At 42.3% G+C, this 21,955-nt stretch overlaps 2 pseudogenes; both read right to left on the bottom strand.

Moving 5' to 3' along the window:
- Positions 1-6,507: 6,507 nt before the first annotated feature.
- LOC124401680 lies at positions 6,508-21,831 on the bottom strand (annotated as a pseudogene).
- LOC124401436 lies at positions 8,078-10,102 on the bottom strand (annotated as a pseudogene).
- Positions 21,832-21,955: the final 124 nt, after the last annotated feature.

The raw sequence follows: 21,955 nt of genomic DNA, 5'->3' as shown, positions 1-21,955 counted from the left end.
GCCATGAGACCCAGCAGCCTCTGGAACTGCTTCACAGTGAGTGACTGGCCTTCTCTTACCCTTCTGACTGCAGTGAGTATGACTTTGATCCAGGCGGGAAACAACCGTGCCCACAACCTGCCCAAGTCCCACACCACGTGCAGAAAAGTGGGTCTCTGTGCTGGAGAAAGTACACTCTTCCTGGCGTTCAGTCTTAGCCCCAGTTCCTACATGCAGGCGAGAACGACATCTCGATGCCAAAATGCCTGGAGCTCTGATCGAGCCAATATTACCCGATCGTCGATATAATTCAAAGTGCGGATGCCCTGAAGCCACAGCGGGGTCAGTGCTGCATTCACGTATTTGTGACGGTACGGGGTGAGAGTGCAAGGCCGAACGGGAGGACCGATATTGATAAGCTTCGCCCCTGAAAGCAAACCTCAAAATCCTTCTGTGTGCGGGAAGGATGGCCACGTTGATTTATGCGTCCCTCAGACTTGATCTGAGACATGACCTCTTTGAGAGTGAGCATCCTGAACCTGAGCCTCATAAATGAGCGGTTTAAGGAGCGGAGATCTAGAATGGGACGCAACCAAGCACGGGCTGTAGTAGCCTGACTCTCTGACCGAGGGGGAGGAACCACCTTGATGGCCCGCTTCCTCAGGAGAGTGCGCACCCCTCCCAGACTGACAGAAAGATCCACAGGGGAACCAATCCCACGGGGTTGGTCTCTGACCCACTCAGAGTGGCTGGAGCGGTGCTCTGCAGCCGACGACACCTCGTGAGAGGCGGCGGATCTCCTCCATCAGCAGCGATCTTTCAGGTGGAAATACGGGGAACGAACCACTGGAAGGAGGCTGCGCCCTGAAACACGTCTATGAGACATGGCGAGGGCTTTCCTTCTGAATGCCCCGGTGACCCCTCCTGGCCACCGGGGCATTCAGAAGGAAAGCCCGCCATGTCTCATAGCAGGCCAGCCCGGTATGCCTGCAAAACACTTATCCTGTGGAGGCAACCCGTAGGCTGACATGCAGCGTAGCCCTACTAGAGCCAAAATGGGTAACTACATTCGCGTACAGCAAGGATCATTGGGAAAAGCATGCGCCGCTTACGGTTTTCCCAGGACCTGGACACATCGGACCTGGACACACCGCCAGCCTCTGCAAAGAGGGACCTAGCCGTGAGGGAGAGAGCTCTCCTCAGAAAGTGCTCTCCGACATTTCTCCCACCACAGAGGAAGAAATACGGAGCACCGCCTTACTTGCACAGGGTGAAGGAACCGCTGAAGAAGCACACTCCTCGTGGAACGGGAGCTCGGCAAGCGGCCGGGAGCACACAGCCACACAGCTTAAATGCTAATAGACACTTCATCGAGAGCCGACTAAGCATGCTTAGCAAACAACACATTGGCTGAACGGAATTCTGCCTGCATGTAAGTTAATGACTGCACAGATAACACATAAAAAGCACTTTCCTGAACAAGCGGTAGCTAATGTCGCTACCACCGCACAGCCATTTTGTAGCTTCCTGGTTTTTGCAACGTCGCCCACTGATGACATCACGTCTTGCCTGTTGGCCAGATTTCACACATGGTTCAGAGCATGGACAATGCAGGGACATTCCCAAAGTGTTACAACGCAGCTTGAAGTTCCCGAATGGGGAACTGTTATTTCTGTAAAGCTGCTTTGAGACAATGTCTGTTGTGAAAAGCGCTATAGAAATAAACTTGACTTAACAATTTACTCTTATAATAAGCTCCAGTCTGTTGAGAAGATGTTCCACTAGATGTTCCACTTGATTTTGTGGAGATTTGTGTTCATTCATACAAAAGAATGTTTGTAAAGTCAGGTACTAGAATTAGAATGGTATTGGGGTGCCGTTCTAATTAATCCCAACTGTGTTCAATAGATTTGGAGCTCTCCAGCAGGAGATCCTTCACTTTATCCCATGTAAACCATATCTTCATGGAGCTGGTGTTGAGCACAGGGGCATTGTCATGCTGGAACACGTTTGGGTTTTCTAATTTAAGTAAAGGGAAAACTTTAAAAAAACTACCATTTCCAAAGACATTCTCAAGACTTAATTCTCCAACAGACTGATTCAGCTTCGCTGTCACAAAGAACGGTTCAGGAAATCATTCCTACCTTATGCCATTGCACTGTACAATGACTCACCTCTATATAAAAGATGTTCATAGCAACTTATATACAGATCCATTATTCACGGATAATTTGCACATTTCATTATTTTCTTTTCTTTCTTTTTGAATGGCCAGTTTGCAATCTTTTTTATGTAGCATCATCTTTCAATACTGCATTTATTAAATTACAATTATTTAATTACATTCTGCCTTTCAATTTTTTTTGTTTTTATTTTAACCCCCACCACACACACATTACTCTTTGTGTAACCTGCTGCTGCTGTAATGCAATAATTTACTCTCGGGATCAATAAAGTATGTCTAAGTTTAAGTCAAAGCCATTTTCCTTTACAATTGTGTGCAAACAGTTTGGGGTAAAAAATCACATGTGGCTGAAAAAAAAAAATCAGGTGTCCCAATACTTTTGCGTTATCAGTACAACCCCGATTCCAAAAACTTTTACACAGGACGTTGTGTACAATGTAAATAAAAATAGATTGTAATGATTTACAAACCTCAAAAATACAATAATAAATATATATTTTGTATTTAACTAAAGACTTTTTTCTATATATACACTTTTTTGCCGAATTTTTGTTAACCCTCATGTGTGCTGCTACCTGTTCTCCAGAAGCTTTTCCAATGTGCATCCTTAAGTCCAGGACTGTCATCAAAGCACTTAATATTGTTGCGGACACTCTTTCACGTAGCTGAAAATTATTACGTTATTGTTTTTTTTATTTTTTAATTATCTGAACCAATGTGGTAGGTTCATACTTGTGTTACAACCCTCAGTATTTGTGGGTTGTATTGTATTTGTATGCAAAAGTTCAGTTAAGTGGATAGTTCACCTAGAAATAAAAAAAAAATTGTCATCATTGTCTTGACCTATTGTCATTCGTTAACAAATAATTGCTGGAACAGGTCTTAGGCAGAGGGCCAACACAATCAACAAATATTTGCTCAACAATGGGTTGCAAGGGTGCAGGCGGAATGACTTGAATGGATTTCCCTACCATCTGACAGGTGAGACAGGTTTTGCAGTACTGTGCTACATCACTCTTCATGCCAGGCCTCACAAAATACTTTAATGCACGTTGGTATAGTTTTACAGATACCTGCATGTCCTGAACAAGGATTGTCATGAGCCAGGGATAAGACATGGTTTCATAGGAAAGAGGGAACCACCACCTGAAAGACTTTCTGCCAATTATCAGCTACGACCAGATACCATTTCCTCGTTAAAACATTATCTTCAAGAAAACACGCAGCTTGATGATCAACCAAATCTGATCTAGGTATCAGAGACTCAAAACAAGTTCCTGGGGACAGATTTACAGTGGCCAAGAAGTGCAAAACACAGTAACAAATCTGGAAACAAAATAACAAATCCAAAAACACAACGACAATTTAGACAAACAGGAAAAGGTAGGTATAGTTTGTGAACAAAAAAGGTGCACTAATAAAAATTTTAAAAAGTTTAAATTAAACAGAGAACTTTACACATGAACAATAAAGAAAAGTTATAAGATTTCATACTTCCTGTATATCTTGAATGACCGGTGTCTCGTCCAATGATCAGTAAGTTTTCTGTTCGCAAACTTTACCTACCTTTTTTGGTTTGTCTAAATTGTTGTTGTGTTTTCAGATTTGTTATTTTGCTTTCGGATTTATTTTGTTTTCACATTTTTTTGTGTTTTCTAATTTGTTAATTTGTTTTCTGATTTGTTAATGTGTTTTGCACTTCTCGGCCACCGTACAGATCAGATTTTTGGAAAATCACTAATTCAGACCGCGACCTAGGGAGCTTGACACTGGTCTGAGCTTTTGGACTCTTGTTACTCTTAGGTGGCACAGTGGGAACAGAACAGGGTTTTTCCACTATTGGTTTCTCCTGACACAAAAATGTTTCAGACAAATCAATAATGTCCACTAGCTTCTTCTGCTGGACACGTGTTAATACACAGGCAGGAAGTATGGTAGGATATAGCACAGCTATATTACGATTGTTCTCCACCGGATCGGCCACCACTTCGAATAAGGGAAAGGCCCTATTGCCTTCTTTGTCATTCCCCAAGATAAACGAAACCTACTTTACAGGGAACGCTGAACGAACGGCCACTTTTATGTGACCTTTCAGTCTCCAAGTATACGTAATGCAGAGGTACACGAATAACAATACCCAGAATCAACACATCGGTTGGTAGTGGCGATTCTTTAAAATACTGAGAAATACGCGTTCACTTCATCCTCTTTAAACACGGGCACAAGCGCCATATTTCGGCTTACATCAAAAGCAGGCTGGCTTACCGGAGAGGACTGGATCGAAGCGAGCAGCGACATGGGCACACTGGAGAGATCAGCCGGGCCGCAGCAGGAAAGCCTGCCACAGAAGAACAAAACTTCCGGGGCCGAGGCACTAATTTGGGAAGACTGGTTCGACTCTGAAAAGCCAGATTGAACTTCTTTCCCTCTGTTTCCAATTCCCTCTCCTGAACTCGCAGCAACTGTGTCGCGTTCTCCTCCCACTTAATTTTTAACTCCTTTAAAACAATCTGCAAAGCTGGGTCTACGGAGCCAGCCCATGGCTGCTTGGGGCGTTCAGCAGCACCCAACCGTTCAACTTTTATAAGAGAGTGAGGTTAAATATGGTCAAAACTGAACAAGGCAAACTCAGAGTCAGAACAGGAGTAGGTCAGTAAAGGAAATCATGAAAACTTGGGACAGAATAACAATAAAAAAAAAAAAAACGTCGGCTAAGCAGGCTCCCAAATCCCAGCTTCCCCTTGACTTTATAGGTCGCCTCCTGATGATGTTATCAGAAGGGAAGAGGGTGTGTCTTTAGTTCACTGAAATTCAAGGAAAGAATGGACTGGAGGCTTGGGATGGCACCTGCACACAACTACAAACCGCGAGGTGGTGGTCTATATTCCTGAGCACCAAATCACTGCACAGTTAACAATGAACTGCTGATGGGATGGGGGTTTCTTTTAGAGCTGAGAAACTCTGCCCTCTGGTGGGCTCAAATGTCTGATTTGTTTTGGGTTTAAAATCAAACTTTTTAAATTTAAATTTTATTTCTGTTTCCACAGCTGAGAACGTTCAGACTTTCCTCTAAGAAACAAAGATCAGAGACGAGTTTCCACTAACACACACACACACACACACTTCACATAAATATATCCTGTGATTAATGTCTAATGTTCCTATTGTTCATGTGTATAGATTTCTGTGATCTGACTCTGGATCCCAACACAGTAAATTATAATTCATTATTATTTGGTATTTTTTTCAATTTACAAAAAGAATTGACGTATGGATGGTTTTGTGGTTTGGAATTCACTACGTCACCTCACAGTGAAAATGTTCATTATGTAACGGGTATGGAAAGTATAATGTTCATTTTATAGGTAGAATTACACAAAAAGGACCACCTTTAATGTATACGTGATTTGGGTCTCTATATGTGTGCATACCCCTTTAACTCTCTGACTGCAGCATCAAATGTAATCTCTTGTTGTTGCACCTCCTCTTCCCTTTTCGTGTTATGTCCGCATGGAAGAGGTGGGTTTCCTTTGAGCTCTGTTAAATAGAGTTTCATCTTTGTTTAAAAATTTGTTTTATATTCAGGCTTTTTGGTATTACTTCATTTTGCAAGTGTTTACCAGTATTTTTATTTTAAATGAGGACTTGTTAAACTTGAGACGTGCTGATTACGTTGCGCATTACATTTGTGTTGCAGAACTGAAGGGGCAAGTTTACACATTGTTAAAAGACGTGTGTGTTATCTCTTGTCAGATTAAAATCATTGAGGAGACTACCCGACAGCTGATGTCCGCCTTTATTTCACGGAACAAAAAAAAAACCACAACGCAGATAAAACCAGTTACAATTACTTTACATGCACTAATGAACTCATTCATCTTTTTATCTCCACATCGTGACACACCTTTTTTATATGAGCTCAAAACTTCAACATTTTTAACCATTGTTACACCATCAATATTGCTCAATCTTCCAGAAAAAACCCAACACCCATTTTACAGCTAAAGTACAATCAGGTCAAATCTCACCTGGGAATAAATGAGATTGTGGGAAACTTATTTTATAAGTATTTCCTTTATGCTTTAAAAGTTTGGAGAGATTTTGAAATATTGATAAGCACATCAGATAAGAGGGACTATTGACATGACTAGAGCGATGCATTAGGTATTTAGCTCTTTAACCAAAAGGACTTGGATGCAAACGCATTGCATTGTGGGTACTTGTATTTACAGGTGTCTGTGAATTCCGATGATGGTTATTTATTTTATGTTTACAGAAACAATAAATATACGGCATTGTGCAAAAGTTTTAGGTAGACGTAAGACAATACTGCAAAGTCAGAATGCTTTAAAAAGTTGTTTATTTTTGTCAATGAATCAAAAGAAAAGGAAATGAACAAAAACAGCATCAATTCTTCTAGGTCCACTTACACAAGGTTATTGAAGGAACTCACCAGGTAGGTTCTTGCAAACATTCTTGGATCTTCTATGGAGGTCAAATCCTTGTATCTCTTCATGTAATCCAAGGCGACTCTATGACATTGAGATCAGGGCACTGTGGGGCCCAAACCCACCCAAATCACTTCCAGGACTCCTTGTTCTTCTCTACGTTGAAGAAATTTCTTAATGACATTGGCTATACAGCATGTTTGCTATCTGACTGTATTTCTCCACATTGAGGACACCATTAATCCTGACCAAATCCCCAACTCAATTCCAGTTCAGTAATTAAGTGATCAGACCATGAATAGCGAGTTCTACTGCAGGTTTTAAGGCGTCTCAGGGAGGACATTCAGCAAAAAAGACAGAACTACAATACAGTTCGTTTTGATCCTTTTTTAAACACCACCACGTACATAGACATTTTAAGGTGTAAAATAGATTTATATATTTTACCAAAACATAATTATCATTTTTAAATCTGATTTTTACAATGATACAAACAAATCACTTTTTATTTATTTCCTAGCACATGTTTCTTTCAGCTCCAAATTACAGACCATAAAACACCAACTATTATTCTTTTGGACTGCAAAACCTCATAGATGATCCTGGTTTACACATGTACAACCAGAATCCAGCGTATAGAGGCTGAGTGAATGTGGTGTGGAGTCTGTGGAGGAGCTTCATCGTATCAGAGACGCTGTAGAAGGACAGAGTTCCTGCACTGTGATCCACATACACTCCTATTCTGGAGGATGATGGAACTTTGAGATCAGTTTTAACGTTGTTGTGCCAGAAATTAACAGAAGAAGAAGAACACTGCAGACTCCAGGACTGATTGTTGTGTCCAAACACACACTCATTACCCCGTCCTTTCCTTCTGATATCTTTATATGAGACTGATATGAACACATTACCATCACTGCTCCACTCCACCTCCCAGTAACAGCGTCCACACACACTCTCTTTACTCAACACCTGACAGTAGTAGTTAAATCTCTCTGGATGATCAGAGTACGGCTGCTTTGTCTCACTGTGTCACCACTTTGTTCTTCTCAGACAGAATGAGGTAATAATTTACTGTGTTGGGATCCAGAGTCAGATCACAGAAATCTAAACACATGAACAACAGGAACATCAGATATTAATCACAGAATATTTATGTAAAGTGTGTGTGTGTGTGTGTGTGTGTGTGTGTGTGTGTGTGTGTGTGTGTGTTGTACACATACATTTCAGAAACTCGTCCTGCTTGTTGGTTCTGAGAGTAAAATCTGAATGTTCTCAGCTGTAAATAAAGAAATAAAATGGATTGATTTTATAAAAAAAGACATTTGTGTAAATCATTGCTTGTGTGTGGATCAGAAATGTGTAGATCACATGATGCACTTTATCAGGAACGGATCCTCTTACCATGTTCAGGGATTTTGATCAATTCCTCCTGGCAGAATTCCTCAAGTCTCTTTTTCAGCTCAGAGAGATTTCCTCACTGCATCAAATGAGATATTGACATTGATGCTGAGTGAATCTTCACACACATCAGCTGGAACATTTGGTCTGTCGGTTTTGGGACTCTGATGTCTGGAGGCTAAAACCTGCATACAGCAATTAGAAATAAAATGAAGTGAAGGAATGCAATAATTGTAAAGTTTTATATAGAATCTTATAACAGATTCTTTCTAGAATCTAAAATTATGGGGATTCTTGAAGTCTAAGAAACATCCAATGAACCTGTAACCTTCATATTCCTCCTGGAAATGTGGATGTAATGTACCTTTATTTCCTGGAGGAAATGGATGTGATCGTGTGTGTGAAAGCTGCTCCAGCTCAGTGATTCTCCTCTGAAGATCAGAAATCTCCTGCTCCAGTTGCTCCAGGAGTCGTTCAGCTCGACTCAGTTCAGCCTTCTCCTGATCTCTGATCAGCTCCGTCACCTCCGAGCGCTTTTTCTCCATGGAGCTGATCATCTCAGTAAAGATCTTCTCACTGTCATCTACTGCTGTCTGTGCACTGAGCTGTTAGGACACACACACACACACACACACACACACACACACACACACACACTCTTACTGGGACTCTAAATGACTCGATGTCCATGTTGTGTGTGTTTCTAGGAGCAGCTCCGTCTCTGCTCACTGCTCACCTTTATAATGTTCACATCCTGTTTCAGCTCCTGCACCTTCTTCTGCTTCTCCTGGATTCTCTGCTGGAATTTCATCTGCTCCTCCTTCAGCTCAGTCTGAGGACAAATAAAATACATATTATAGTTGATGGTGTATGAGATGATAAAGACTGTGGTGAGACCTGCTATGTTGTATGGTTTAGAGACAGTGGCATTGAGTAAAAGACAGGAGGTGGAGCTGGAGGTAGCAGAGCTGAAGATGCTGAGATTTTCATTGGGAGTGACGACGATGGACAGGATTAGAAACAAGCAGCTTATTGAAGAGTAAAAGACTGGATGTTGGTGTTTAAATGTTCAGCACTGTGAGCTAAATGTGTAAATGAACGACAGATTAAAAAGTGAACGATTCGACACTGTAAAGGTGTAAAATGAGGTTCAGATGGTTGTTGGTTGAATTGTTCACTGACTCCTCTGAACTGATACGGAGACTTTATTTTACACTTCTTTACTAACAAACACATTCAGTAAAGCAGGAGAGTTTCCAGATTTTCATTCCAACAAATCAGGAGCCAGAACTGATCAAACTCATCAGACTGAGAGAAAATGATTGAATAAGTGGAATAAAACTTTGTGATTTTAGATGAATAATGTAATTTCTATGAACAGACTGAATATATCAGACCTGCATTTCTCACCTGTTGTTCAGTTCTGTAGGCTTTAACTGAGACGGTGTCGTGGCTTCTGTGTTCATCCGTCACACACAGATAACAGATGAAGCTTTGGTCGGTACGACAGTAGATCTCAGGACTTTATCATGCTCAGAGCAGATCTTCTCTTGTAGATTTCCAGACGCTTCGATTAATGTGTGTTTTTCAGACCAGCAACTTCATAATGAGGTTTCAGATGAGTTTCACAAAAGGAGGCCAGACACATCAGACACGACTTGACGGCTTTGTGTTTCCTCCCGCTACAGAAATCACATTCCACATCTCCAGGTCCAGCGTAACAGTGAGCAGGAGAAGCAGCTCGGACTTCAGTCTTCTTCAGTTTCTCCACCACTTCAGCCAGCATGTTGTTTCTGTGTAGAACAGGCCTTGGAGTGAACGTGTGTCTGCACTGAGGACAGCTGTAGACCCCCTTCTGATCCTCCTGATCCCAGCAGTCATTAATACACACCTTACAGAAACTGTGACCACACGGGGTAGTCACTGGATCCTTCAGGAGATCCAGACACACTGGACAGCTGAACTGATCCTGATCTACTGAAATACTGGCCTCTGCCATTTTCTGCACTTTACACACTGAGGAAAAAAGAGACAGAAAGAGAGAGAGAAAGACTGGAGTTTCGTTTTCTCCTAACTGAAAGTCACTTCCTGGTGTTGTGCATGTGAGAGAGAGAAAAGAGGAGGAGCTCAATGACAGAGTTCATAAACATTAACCATTTCATGAACAGAGTTGCTTCTGAGGCAAAATAAACCCTGCAAACTGTCTCACAAACTTCATTCATCTAAACAACCAGGGATCTCCTGCTGTGTGTGTGTGTGTGTGTGTGTGTGTGTGTGTGTGTGTGTGTGTGTGTGTGTATTTGCACCATTTGTATTATTTCTGTGGATTGTTGTGTGTGCAGATACTGAATTAATCCCAAGTCTGTCTAATATCAACATCCATGCTGCTGTATAACAGTGAAAATATATATATATATATATATATATATATATATATATATATATATATATATATATATATATATATATATATATTAACACATACATGTACACCCTTATACACCCTTATGGATCTTGACTATATGGTTCATCGACATCTGGCCATAACACTGGTATGTGCTTTGTGAACACACCACATTTAGTCTCAATTTGCTCTTATAATAAGCTCCATTCTGTAGAGAAGATGTTCCACTAGATTTTGTGGAGATTTTCAGATCTTTAAAGAAGTAGATGCCGACCACGCAAACATCCCGACCCATCTAGAGACGTACCAGTGCCAATTGGATCCCACTTCATGAGGAGTTTGGACACTGGACCTCCTTGAGTGTTTAAAGGCTCTGGCTTGGAGAATCTCGTGTTGCTCAGTAGCTCCTAGTTTTATACCACAAATGACTGTAAAAGACTGTAGAAAGAACATAACTAATAATCTTACACTCCAGTGCTCATGTTAGTTCTCACTCTCCAGTGTTCTGTATTGATTTAAAGACTATAATCACACTCTTGATGTCACCCAAATGAGGATGGGTTCCCCTTTTGAGTCTGGTTTCTCTCAAGGTTTCTTCCTCATAACATATAAGGGGTTTTTTCTTGTCTCAGTCACCACGGCTGCTCATCAGGGATAAATACACATCATTCACCATAACTCTTAAAATTCTGTAAAGCTGCTTTGTCTGCTGTGAAAAGCGCTATAGAAATAAACTTAACTTGACTTTTACCTTAATGTGAGTGAGATGGTGGTGAGATGGATCACCATGATGTTGGTGGTCTGATTGGGTTTTTGTTTCCCTTCTGAGAAACATGTTGCGTAAACAGTGGGCATTGTGTATGTGGTTATGGGCACACACACACACACACACACACACTGTGGATGCTGTGTTCCAGGAAGACATGCAGGCACGTACTGTCATGAAAAATAATATATAGACATATGAAACATAATTTTACCATTATATAAATGAATTGTGTACATAAAAAAAAAAATTGTCGCCACCATTTCGGTCACATTTGCTATGGAAATTGATGGTTTATCTATAATCTAAATTCTGTGTGTTATGCGTGGAAGGGAGGCGGAAGCCGACGTAACAGCAAACAGAGGTTTATATACAAATGCAGAAAAAGGCAGAGCCAACACAAATACCTGCGTTGACAAGGAATATCCGATGGTGCGCTGCGGAAGCGCGGTCCACTAAGTCCCGAACAGAAAAGAAAAGCAGACAATAGACAATCCACAAAAGTGCTTGGGAGAGCGTGGCACTGGGCTGGAACGGATGAACGTAATCCACAGCACGAGAACACATATAGCAGTACCGGAAGGAGCGGGGTAGTCCAGGATGCGCTTCGGAAAGGAAGCGCAGCCGTGGAGAGAGTGAGGAGTCCGGTTACAACAGGTACATAGCGGAATTACGCATACGCGACGAAACATACCACATAAAGCCTACATAAACACACATGAACGTACAATAACAGACCCTGAGTGTGGGTGAATGAGGGGTTTATATTGGCGGTGTGATGAGCGAGTAGATGGGAGTCAGGTGTTCCCCATGAAGCCCGATTGCGAGCAGCTCTGTGCGGGTGGGGCACGCACAGGAGAAGGAGCTAGGTGCTTTGGGTAATGCCGAAGTCTGACAGCCGCCGAAGGGGGCGTGGTAATGGAATTCCTGATACCACCCCCCCCCCAAAGGGGCGGCCCCCGATGCCCCAACCCCACAGCACGCCCCTCCTCCGAGTGGCCCTCCTCCAGCCCAGGGTCGAAGGGGACCCCGGCCGGAACCGCCACGTAGCCAGGAATAGCAGGGAAGGGCCCGAGGCGAAGCGACCACCACTGCTGAGAGCCGGAATGGGACAACGACCCCAGCGGGGTTCCGGAACGGAGCACAGCCCCACGCGGTGGCCAGGAACGGGGCAAAGTCCTTGGCGCAGACTAGCGGCAGAGAGACGTCCACCATGGAGACCCGGAGCAGAGCAACGCCATCAGCGAAGACCGGAGGCAGCGCGACGTCCTCCGCAGAGCCTTGGAGCACAACGACGCCCTCCACGGAGACAGGAGGCGGAGAGACGACCCCCCTGGAGACCTGGAGCGGAGCGAAACGCCCTCGGCGGAGAGACTTCCTCCACAGAGCTCTGGAGCGGAGCGACGCCCTCGACGGAGACAGGAGGTGGAGAGACGACCCCCCTGGAGGCCTGGAGCGGAGCGACGCCCTTGGCGGAGATTGAAGACCGCTTGAGGTCCTCGGCAGAGACCTGGAGCTTGGAGACGGCCACCGCGGAGACCCGGACAGGGGTGACGCCCGCAGCGGAGAGCTGTCCTCAGCGGAGACCGGGAACGGAGCCACGCCCTCAGCGGAGACTGCCAGCTGAGCGTCTTCCCCTGCGGTGGTCTGGAGCCAGGAGGCGGTCACCCTGGAGACCTAAAAAAGCATGACGTCCCTGGCGGCAACCTGGGGCTGAGCGATTACCACCCCGGCGACCTGGAATGGATCGGCGTTACCCAGGTAGGTCTGGAATGGTACCTCGTCACCCACGGGGACCTGGAGTGAGGAGACAACCCTGGTGACTACCGTAAGCGAGGCAGAGCTCTCAACGGGGCTTACCGGCTGGAAGACCCTCTGGCTGGAGACCGGAAATGGAGCGACGTCCCTGACTGAGCACAGAGGCTGAGTGATGACCTCGGCAGGGTTCATTGGTGCGACGTCTCCCTCCAGGGAGCTTGTTTTCTGAGGCAGGAGTTGGGCCGCTTATACAGCTACATGGCAGAGTGAATGCAAATGTTTATCAGAACCTTCTTCAACAACAGATGGTTCCTTCCCTGTGTTCATCACCCAATCAGCCCGTAGTGTTCATGCAGGACAATGCTCCATGTCACACAGCAAAACGGGTAAAGCAGTTCCTTGAAACTGAAAACACTTAATTAATAACATGGTCTGCCCAGATTCCTGATCTCAACACAATAGAGAACCTCTGGAAAATCCTTGGCGACAAAGTTATGGCCAAGAAACCCAATACAGTCACTGAACTGTGGAGGAGACTGGACGAAGAGTGGACCAAAATCACACCAGAGCAGTGTGAGAGACTAGTGCTGTCCTGTGGCCGCAGATGTGCTGATGTCATTCAGAGCAGAGGCCTGTACACTTCCTACTAATTGCTGACTGTTGTAACCTTCAGAAAATTTTGTTGGAATCTTTTTCCATGCTACAGGCATTGTTGTTCTCTAATTTTGATCAGTGTGTTTTCTGCAAAATAATGTTTTTTTTGGAAATGCCTTAGTAATTTTGTGGAAAAAGTGTTCTGGTAACATAGTATAGACAGGACAAAAACTCCTTCAACTGCTGAGCAGTGAAGATCACATTATTTCAGAATTGTTCAATTGTTTTTCAATTGTTTTTCTCAAATTTTGATCGCCAGTGTATATTTATTTTTGTTAAAAATTAGTTTTTTACTTTTTTACTTGTTTATTCTTGTTGATTTTTATTTAATGTTTTTAAATGAATAAAATAAATATGTGTCAGGCATCCACCTCCCTTCGGGGGCTGTCAAACGTCCCGCATACGGATAGCAACATAAGGCCTGCGAGCTCCTCCCAAGGCGACGTCTTGCTCCCGAGCTTCTCCCAAGGCGACGCCTCGCCTCCGAGTCCCTCTAAAGACGACGTCACACAACCTAGCTCCACCCCAGGCGACATCTCGCCCCTAAGCTCCCCGGAAGGCGATCTCACGCCTGTGAACCCCGTGGAGGGCGTCACTCGGCCTTTGAGCTTCCTTCTCCTCTCGGACTCCTTACTTTTTTCACGGCTGCGCTTTCTTTCCGAAGCGCATCTCGGATTACCCCGCTCCTCCCGGTACTGCTTTCACGCACCCGCTGCTGAGCCACGCTGCTGCCCAGCTGCGCTCGCTGCACACCCCTTTCGATTATATTTACGGACTGCCTCTCGTCAGTTCAGGACTTATGTGGGCCGCGCTCTCAAAGCGCACCACTGGATTAACCCTTTCACTTCCGCCTCCATCACTGCCGCCTAACAAGATGATTTACTGTAGTTTATTTTTTTATTTATTATAAATTTATAATTATATAATTTATATATTTAGTATATATATATATATATATATATATATATATATATATATATATATATATATATATATATATATATATATATATATATATATATATATATATATATATATATATATATATATATATATAAATTTTTAAAAAAACTTTTTTAAATATTTCATGCAGTTTTTGTTTATAACAGAATGGTGAACAAACATAAAATAATGTACTTTTTACAACACAGTACAGACTTTTTGCATTTACAACATTTGGTACATGCCTTAACCAGAGCAATTCATACAACTGAGCAGTTGAGAGTTAAGGGCCTTGCCCGAGGGCCCAGCAGTGGCAGCTTATTGGTGGTAGGATTTAAACTTTTCTAAGTTCCTTCTGAGCAGTACAACATTCTAACCACTGAGCTATCCATTCCCAGGTGCAGCTGCATCGTAATACAGAACAGACATAATGTTTATGAACAAACTGTTTGCGATAATATTTCCTTTTTCTGGTGTAGGATATTTCTGTCAATGTTAAATTTCATTTCGGTTCATTCACAGCTAGTGAGTGTTTTGTAGTGTTAGACTGTATACAAGTGCTAATCAAGGTGACACATCAGAGGTGGACATGATTAATCTTGTGAGGGAGCAATGGCTGATGGGAATCATAATCCAGTGCCATAATCCTGAATATATTCAAATTTACAGTTGGAAAATGAATTCAACATGGAATTCTTCGCATTTCCTTTGGAATACTTGAAATCTGATTTGTTAAAGCAACAGCTTCAAGCAACATGTACTTTACTGATACTGAAGTCTCATGCAGATTCCTTTGACCACATTAACACATGATGTCATGGCTGAAATCTGATTGGTTGGAAACTTTAACCTAAACTTACTCACATTTGAGAGAAATGCTATGAAAGACTATTAAGAATAATTGAATACATACTCATGGACAAAAATATATTACAACTTAAATCAGTGATTCTGATCGAGTTTAAACCAGAACAGAAGGCCTTGTTGACCCTAATGGCCTTCCACTAGTAAAATATATACCAAATAAGGTCATACATTTTTTTTTTTTGCACTTTGTTTACTCACTGATAGAAATATCTGGTCATGTGACCACATATCTTAAATATAACCATGTTTGCATAATGACAGAACGTCATATGACTCTTACTATTTTGTGTTGTAGGTAGGTGTTTATAAATAGGTTCGATGTGGCTTTAGGGGTGAAAGATGGCAGCAGCTGCCACCCGAAATAAGCCTCGCTGCCCATATCTGTATCTGTTTAAAGGTTCATTACTTGCTTCTGTGTTCCTGTGTTCCACCCAGTCGTTGCATTTGAGATATGTGATGATATCACTCACACACACACACACACACACACCTCTAACAGTAGATCATTAACTAAAGCTCAGTGGGGGGGTTATAAACAGTTACACATTTACAGACTGTATGCGTTTGTGTTACCAAATTACACCAGGTGTCCACTCTACACGAAGCCATATTTGGTGCCTTGACCATATAAAAAGCTCTATGATGCTCTTAGTGGCCAAAGCAGGTAACTACAGTTTCTGAAACACAATATCAAGGAGAACAAGCATCATGTTTATATCAGTGGAGGTCATGCATTTCACAATATATGATATTGTGATTTGTGGTAGAGTAGAGAGCAGGTTGAGAAGAGCCTGGAGAGGTGGAGGTACACGCTGGAGAGAAGAGGAATGAAAGTCAGTAGGAGTAAGACAGAGTACATGTGTGTGAATGAGAGGAGTGTGTTAGAGAAGTGAAGAAAGAGTGCAGGCAGGGTGGAGTGGGTGGAGAAGAGTGATAGCAGGAGTGATTTGTGATAGAAGAGTATCTGTGAGAGTGAAAGGAAAGTTTATGGGACTGTGGTGAGACCTGAGATGTTGTATGGTTTAGAGACAGTGGCATTGAGTAAAAGACAGGAGGTGGAGCTGGAGGTAGCAGAGCTGAAGATGTTGAGGTTTTCATTGGGAGTGACGATGGACAAAATAAAATGAGTATATTAGAGAGACCATGCATGTAGAACGTTTTGGAGACAAGGCGAGATTGAGATTGAAATGGTTTGGACATGTGCAGAGGAGGACATGGGTATATCGGTGAGAAGGCTGAGAATGGAGCCACCAGGAAGAGAAAAGAGGAAGACCAAGAGGAGGTTTATGGATGTGGTGAGGGAAGACATGCAGGTAGTTGGTTTGAAGAGGCAGATGTAGAGGACAGGGGGGGAGACGGATGAACTGCTGTGGCCCTAATGGGAGCACCAAAGAATATATATATATATATATATATATATATATATATATATATATATATATATATATATATATATATATATTTATACATATAGGAAAAAATTACTCCAAATTAAATTTCACATTAATATTGCAAAAAATGACACCTGACATTTTCTGCCATAAGTTCTTCTTCTTAACTGTTTGCACAAAATTGAAGACACACAATTATACAGCATGTCTTTGGATGTGTTAGCATGAAGTTTTCCCTTCACTTCAACTAGGAGACCCAACCGTGTTCCTGCATGATGATGCCCCTGTGCACAAATCCAGTTTCATGAAGATCTGCTTTACATGGGTTCGAGTTGAAAATCTCCTGCTATAGAGCTTCAAACAGATACAACATGAATTACACAGAGCATGTAGTTAAGTTAAAGTAGAGAAACTGTAGGTACAATGTGACTCCAGTAAAATTACAAGTGTCCCTTTAAACAGTTACTCGAGAAAAAGTACAAAAGTATTTGCTTTCAATTGTACTTAAGTATCCAAAATACGAATATGATTTATTACAGCTGTAATGTTCCTATTATCATTTTTATCACAAGACTCTTTACTTAATCAATAACGTGAAAAAACTCTGTTACTTTTAACACACAATCTAATAATGAATGATATTAATGAGTTAAACACTGATTGATATCTAATAAATGATCATGAGCCCAAAACCTTCTTTTCAACGACTACAAAAAAAAACGACTACCAGAAAAAGTGCAAATGAGGCCACGTGTTTTGTGGTGAATTCGAATGTGGAGTTTCTTCCATCATTTATTCCTCTCCAAATGTTCTGCTTGCTGTTGAACTGATGCTGAACTGTATGTTGGTGATAAGTAGATACACCAAAAGAAAAGTTGTAACTAAGTGATGTACAGTGATTAGCGTATTTCATTAGATGCATTATCTTACACTCTCCTCATAACGAGATGAGTGATAGAGCAGCATACACACCTTTATCTTTTGCACATTTTCACCTACTTCTTTCCTCTTTTTTATGAATTGGGCTCTTGAGGGTTTAGCCCTTTTTTTTGTCATCCATCATTTTAATGTGGATTCAGTTCTCCTTACTGACGATGACGTCACCCAACCCCCCACCTCTCCTTCCTGAGGGTATGATTCTGAATGAAGATTATACAGTAATTCTCAGATATCGTTCCAGAAAAACCCACGATATCCGAGTTATTACTGTCGAATTTTATCACAGTTCTAAAAATAAGAATGGAAATTCTTTGAAATGCAAGAATATGAAAAACTATGTAAATTCTTGAAGTTCAAGAAGTATCCAATGAACCTGTAAGCTTTATATTCCTCCTGTAAATGTGGAGGTAGTGTACCTTTATTTCCTGAAGGAAATGTGATCATATGTACTGTATACCTATACTTCACTTTCTACACCTAAAATTTTACCAAAATCTTGAGGAATTCTGCCAGAAGGAATTCATCAACATCCCTCAACATGGTAAGAGGATCCGTTCCTTATAAACTGAGGGAAGTTTTAAAGCTGTGAGAGAGTGAAGTCGAGGTGGTGGTCTTCATTCCGCACTAGATCAGAGTGTCCAATCACGCCACACTGACCAGACCCTGCCAAAGTGAGGCCTTTGGCACCAGCAGCAGGACAGAGGAGCCGGGTGGCTCTGAGGTCGAGGCCATAGAACCTGACAAAGGTCAGCGGGTGGACCAAACCTCACAGACGTCCCGGACTGACACTCATGTGCACCCGGCCGCAGGCCGCCACACTGAGCGGGCGAGCCTGACACGATCGGGCGGACCATTAATCCTGACCAAATCCCCAACTCAATTCCAGTTCAGTAATTAAGTGACCAGACCATGAATAGTGAGTTCTACTGCAGGTTTTAAGGCGTCTCAGGGAGGACATTCAGCAAAAAAGACAGAACTACAATACAGTTCATCTCGATCCTTTTTTAAACACCACCACGTACATAGACATTTTAAGGTGTAAAATAGATTTATATATTTTACCAAAACATAATTATCATTTTTAAATCTGATTTTTACAATGATACAAACAAATCACTTTTTATTTATTTCCTAGCACATGTTTCTTTCAGCTCCAAATTACAGACCATAAAACACCAACTATTATTCTTTTGGACTGCAAAACCTCATAGATGATCCTGGTTTACAAAAGTCAAACCATAATCCAGCGTATAGAGGCTGAGTGAATGTGGTGTGGAGTCTGTGGAGGAGCTTCATCGTATCAGAGACGCTGTAGAAGGACAGAGTTCCTGCACTGTGATCCACATACACTCCTATTCTGGAGGATGATGGAACTTTGAGATCAGTTTTAACGTTGTTGTGCCAGAAATAAACAGAAGAAGAAGAACACTGCAGACTCCAGGACTGATTGTTGTGTCCAAACCAACACTCATCACCCCATCCTTTCCTTCTGATATCTTTATATGAGACTGATATGAACACATTACTCTCACTGCTCCACTCCACCTCCCAGTAACAGCGTCCACACACACTCTCTTTACTCAACACCTGCAGGCGAGACCGATGTCGGGTGAGACTGCTTTGTCTCACTGCGTGTCACCACTTTGTTCTTCTCAGACAGAATGAGGTAATAATTTACTGTGTTGGGATCCAGAGTCAGATCACAGAAATCTAAACACATGAACAACAGAAACATCAGATATTAATCACAGAATATTTATGTAAAGTGTGTGTGTGTGTGTGTGTGTGTGTGTGTGTGTGTGTGTGTTGTACACATACATTTCAGAAACTCGTCCCTGCTTGTTGGTTCTGAGAGTAAAATCTGAATGTTCTCAGCTGTAAATAAAGAAATAAAATGGATTGATTTTATAAAAAGACATTTGTGTAAATCATTGCTTGTGTGTGGATCAGAAATGTGTAGATCACATGATGCACTTTATCAGGAACGGATCCTCTTACCATGTTCACGGATTTTGATCAATTCCTCCTGGCAGAATTCCTCAAGTCTCTTTTCAGGTCAGAGAGATTTCCTCACTGCATCAAATGAGATATTGACATTGATGCTGAGTGAATCTTCACACACATCAGCTGGAACATTTGGTCTGTCGGTTTTGGGACTCTGATGTCTGGAGACTAAAACCTGCATACAGCAATTAGAAATAAAATGAAGTGAAGGAATGCAATAATTGTAAAGTTTTATATAGAATCTTATAACAGATTCTTTCTAGAATCTAAAATTATGGGGATTCTTGAAGTCTAAGAAACATCCAATGAACCTGTAACCTTCATATTCCTCCTGGAAATGTGGATGTAATGTACCTTTATTTCCTGGAGGAAATGGATGTGATCGTGTGTGTGAAAGCTGCTCCAGCTCAGTGATTCTCCTCTGAAGATCAGAAATCTCCTGCTCCAGTTGCTCCAGGAGTCGTTCAGCTCGACTCAGTTCAGCCTTCTCCTGATCTCTGATCAGCTCCGTCACCTCCGAGCTTTTTCTCCATGGAGCTGATCATCTCAGTAAAGATCTTCTCACTGTCATCTACTGCTGTCTGTGCACTGAGCTGTTAGGACACACACACACACACACACACACACACACACACACACACACACACACACACACACACACACACACACACACACACACACACTCTTACTGGGACTCTAAATGACTCGATGTCCATGTTGTGTGTGTTTCTAGGAGCAGCTCCGTCTCTGCTCACTGCTCACCTTTATAATGTTCACAGCCTGTTTCAGCTCCTGCACCTTCTTCTGCTTCTCCTGGATTCTCTGCTGGAATTTCATCTGCTCCTCCTTCAGCTCAGTCTGAGGACAAATAAAATACATATTATAGTTGATGGTGTATGAGATGATAAAGACTGTGGTGAGACCTGCTATGTTGTATGGTTTAGAGACAGTGGCATTGAGTAAAAGACAGGAGGTGGAGCTGGAGGTAGCAGAGCTGAAGATGCTGAGATTTTCATTGGGAGTGACGACGATGGACAGGATTAGAAACAAGCAGCTTATTGAAGAGTAAAAGACTGGATGTTGGTGTTTAAATGTTCAGCACTGTGAGCTAAATGTGTAAATGAATGACAGATTAAAAAGTGAACGATTCGACACTGTAAAGGTGTAAAATGAGGTTCAGATGGTTGTTGGTTGAATTGTTCACTGACTCCTCTGAACTGATACGGAGACTTTTATTTTACACTTCTTTACTAACAAACACATTCAGTAAAGCAGGAGAGTTTCCAGATTTTCATTCCAACAAATCAGGAGCCAGAACTGATCAAACTCATCAGACTGAGAGAAAATGATTGAATAAGTGGAATAAAACTTTGTGATTTTAGATGAATAATGTAATTTCTATGAACAGACTGAATATATCAGACCTGCATTTCTCACCTGTTGTTCAGTTCTGTAGGCTTTAACTGAGACGGTGTCGTGGCTTCTGTGTTCATCCGTCACACACAGATAACAGATGAAGCTTTGGTCGGTACGACAGTAGATCTTCAACACTTCATCATGCTCAGAGCAGATCTTCTCTTGTAGATTTCCAGACGCTTCGATTAATGTGTGTTTTTTCAGACCAGGAACTTCATAATGAGGTTTCAGATGAGTTTCACAAAAGGAGGCCAGACACATCAGACACGACTTGACGGCTTTGTGTTTCCTCCGCTACAGAAATCACATTCCACATCTCCAGGTCCAGCGTAACAGTGAGCAGGAGAAGCAGCTCGGACTTCAGTCTTCTTCAGTTTCTCCACCACTTCAGCCAGCATGTTGTTTCTGTGTAGAACAGGCCTTGGAGTGAACGTGTGTCTGCACTGAGGACAGCTGTAGACCCCCTTCTGATCCTCCTGATCCCAGCAGTCATTAATACACACCTTACAGAAACTGTGACCACACGGGGTAGTCACTGGATCCTTCAGGAGATCCAGACACACTGGACAGCTGAACTGATCCTGATCTACTGAAATACTGGCCTCTGCCATTTTCTGCACTTTACACACTGAGGAAAAAAGAGACAGAAAGAGAGAGAGAGAGAGAGAGAGAGAGAGAGAGAGAGAGAGAGAGAGAGAGAGAGAGAGAGAGAGAGAGAGAGAGAGAGAGAGAGAGAGAGAGAGAGAGAGAGAGAGAGAGAGAGAGAGAGAGAGAGAGAGAGAGAGAGAGAGAGAGAGAGAG

Source organism: Silurus meridionalis, chromosome 18 (assembly GCF_014805685.1).
Source record: "Silurus meridionalis isolate SWU-2019-XX chromosome 18, ASM1480568v1, whole genome shotgun sequence".
Taxonomy (NCBI): Eukaryota; Metazoa; Chordata; class Actinopteri; order Siluriformes; family Siluridae; genus Silurus; species Silurus meridionalis.
This window is presented reverse-complemented; position numbering and strand designations above follow the sequence as displayed.